The sequence below is a fragment of the Rhinopithecus bieti genome, unplaced genomic scaffold (assembly GCF_001698545.2).
Source record: "Rhinopithecus bieti isolate Rb0 unplaced genomic scaffold, ASM169854v2 scaffold_5889, whole genome shotgun sequence".
Taxonomy (NCBI): Eukaryota; Metazoa; Chordata; class Mammalia; order Primates; family Cercopithecidae; genus Rhinopithecus; species Rhinopithecus bieti.
In genome coordinates, this window is record NW_016805277.1 from 2,856,220 (window position 1) to 2,859,604 (window position 3,385).

A 3,385-nucleotide genomic window follows, 5' to 3' on the forward strand; every position below is an offset into this window, starting at 1 on the left:
TTTTGAGATGGACTCTTGCACTGTCACCCAGGCTGGAGTGCAGTGATGGGATCTCAGCTCACTGCAAGCTCTGCCTCCCGGATTCACCCCATTCTCCTGCCTCAGCCTCCCGAGTAGCTGGGACTACAGGTGCCTGCCACGACGCCAGGCTGATTTTTTGTATTTTTAGTAGAGACGGGGTTTCACCGTGTTAGCCAGGATGGTCTTGATCGCCTGACCTCATGATCCGCCTGCCTCAGCCTCCCAAAGTGGTGGGATTACAAGCGTGAGCCACCGCGCCCAGCCCACTGCTGCAGATTTCTAGACCAAGGGAGGACATGTATCTAAACCATGAGTAGTTATGGGTATTAGTGAAATGATGTGGGCATTTTAAGTTTGAGGGGAAAGGTGTGAATTCAGAGTAAGGAGATTCATTGAACTTTAGATGTTCCTATGACCTGGGAGGATAATAAGCTTAAGACAAATACAACAAATTCTTTCTGCCAGGCATCACACTGAAAACGTGGCTAATACCTCTTCCCAAGGGCCGTCTCATCTTCACAGGTTGGGTATTTGGATAAGAACCTGCTTGTTCCTTTACCCTAGAAAAAGTGGAGGAGATGCACAACAGCTGAAGGTAGAAAAGGATGGCCACTGACTGGCTTCTTGCCAAGGGAGAAGCAGATGGTTTGATGAACCTTAGAACTGGAATTGGGCAGGATGTGACCACAGATCTGACTGTCCTGGTTCTAGTCCTCTCAGACTCATGGAGCTAGGCCTTGAGGGGGATGCCACTGCATGCACTTTAGGAACACTGAGAAGAGACCTATATACCAACTAACCAGTTGAGACTAGTTATCTGCTCCCTCCCTTCACCCCTGAGCTTGGATACTGGATGATCCCAGACGGGGCCTAACTGGGAACTTTTGTTGGGAGGGGAAGTGGCTATGTGGTGACCTAGTGAGCATTGGGTAAGAACACAAATGTGATTAGATAAGCAAAGGACTGAACAACGTGATGTCCTAGAGCCAGTTGGGTCTGTGGCCTCAGTGCCAGCCTCCCCTTTACCAGTCTAGAGTGACGCGCCAAATGGGATTTGGAAACTGTTCATCCAAAAGATGAATAATTCACTCCTCCATTTCTGCTTTCCTGTACTTCTAGCAGGATCAAACTAGCCTGTTGTGTTAATTTGTAAAGCCGATAACACAGTCAAGGAAAGAAAGCTTGAAGCCCTTGCCCCTCTGTGTAGGGGGAAAGGACCATTCATCTTCATGAGTGTGACAACACTGCAGAGGACTTTGGTTCAAGCTTCTATGTTGTATGCCACCCTCTCCCCAAAAGAAAAAATCCATTAGTCACTGTTGAAGGAACCACTGTTGGGGAAGGGGAAAGTATTTTAACATATGTCTACGTGAACTCTAGTTGTTTTAGTTAAGTGTGGCACAAAAATCAAACTCAAAGCAACATCCAGGCAGCACTTAGCTGAATTGACAGCATTTGTCCACAGATATCCCACATTTGAGAGACTGGGAAGGCCTCTTCTTGAAATTAAAAAAAAAAAAAATTCACGGACTCTACAATCAAGTGTTTTGCTCAGTGAATATACACGTAACTACATGCTCCTTATCCAATAGACCTAAGTAGCCTTTAACAGTTTCAGCCATAAGAAGATAGAATGCTTGACTGGTAAGCAGCAGCCTGGGGTCTACAGAGTGCAACTGCCAGTAGGCTGGCCCTTCCCCTCTTTGGGCTTTAGTCTCCTATTCTGTCACTTTGGGGGTTCAAATGATTAATTTACAAGAAGAAAATGAGACTGAAGCAGATTTGATAGCCGAGAGCTTGGTAACTCTGGATACAACTCTCAGAGATTTTATGCTTCTGAGGCAAATGCTTAGGATGAAATGGGAGAAAGAGGGTATAGCTACATGAGCAGCTGTTTGAAACACATTCCAGGTCGATCACTGGGAGTTGGCAGTAATTGGAAACCTTTTGCTGTCCCTAAGCAGAAGATGCCTAATAAAAGAGGAAAGACTCTGAAATGGAAAAACTTTACCAGGTAAAATTTCAACAAAAGGTCAAAGTGTATTTGCTTTTTTGCTAGCTGGAACTGGCATAGACTTTTGGGCCTACCCTAGGCCTGCATTTTGAGGACTGTTTGCAAACTAAAAGAGCGAGGGCGTTCCTTTCACCAGACTCTGCAGCCCATAGATTAAAAACGCTTGTGGGGGCAGGAGCATTTGGAGAAAGAAAGGTTAAATGGAGCAAGTGGTTATGCCAGAATAGCAGGTAAGGGATCCATACCCAGGATTGGAGGCTCCAGATGGGTTACCAGCACTGAAACCCACAGCAGTTGTCCATCCTTAAAAGGCTTTACTCAGGTCCTCCTCTGAGGACTTACGCAAATAGAATGTCCCCTAAAATGATCCCAGATCATGTATGGGAGCACTGAGCGACTAAAACCACATTCCACACACACACCACCTCAGCACTCCTGCCACACAGGTGAGATCCATTCCTCCAAGCTTAGAGAGGGAAGCCCTTTGATGAGACACAGGCTTAAAGCAGACTAATTTCATCCAAAGCAGAAGCTCCGCACATCACAGGGCTTATGGCACAGTCATCTCAGTAGAGCACTCCTGGAATAAAAAGAATAGGCTCAATGCCTGGTTTGGGCTGAGAAAATGGGTTTCAATCTTTTGAGCTGGTCTCTCCAAAGGAGTCAAAGAACCAGGGAGAAATAGTCTAAGTGTAGAAAAAGGCGAGCAAGATGGGAGAGGGTGGCCATCTACCCGGCAGCTTGGGGCAAACACCAGAGGCAGAAAGACATTAACGGCCTCTCAAAGCAAGGGTCCTCCCCTGGGCTATGAACTTTTTGAAGCTATGCACGGCAAGGATGGGTCCACAGTTTTCATCGTTCTCAAAGAAGTCTATGACCCAAATACGTTGCAAGACCTGGGAAGGAATCTGGACAGAGAAAAATGGGAAAACTGGCCTGTCTTTTGGGGGTGGGGTAGAAGAGTTCCTCAGTTGCCCTATGTTAAACCCATACCATCTTGACAGACACTTGTCACTCATTTCACCATCATCACAGCCCAAGAACTTTATTTTTATTTTATTTTTTTGAGACGGAGTCTTGCTCTGTCGCCCAGGCTGGAGTGCAGTGGCCGGATCTCAGCTCACTGCAAGCTCCGCCTCCCGGGTTCACGCTATTCTCCTGCCTCAGCCTCCGGAGTAGCTGGGACTACAGGCGCCCGCCACCTCGCCCGGCTCGTTTTTTTTGTATTTTTTAGTAGCGACGGGGTTTCACCGTGTTAGCCAGGATGGTCTCGATCTCCTGACCTTGTGATCCGCCCGTCTCGGCCTCCCAAAGTGCTGGGATTACAGGCTTGAGCCACCGCGCCCGGCC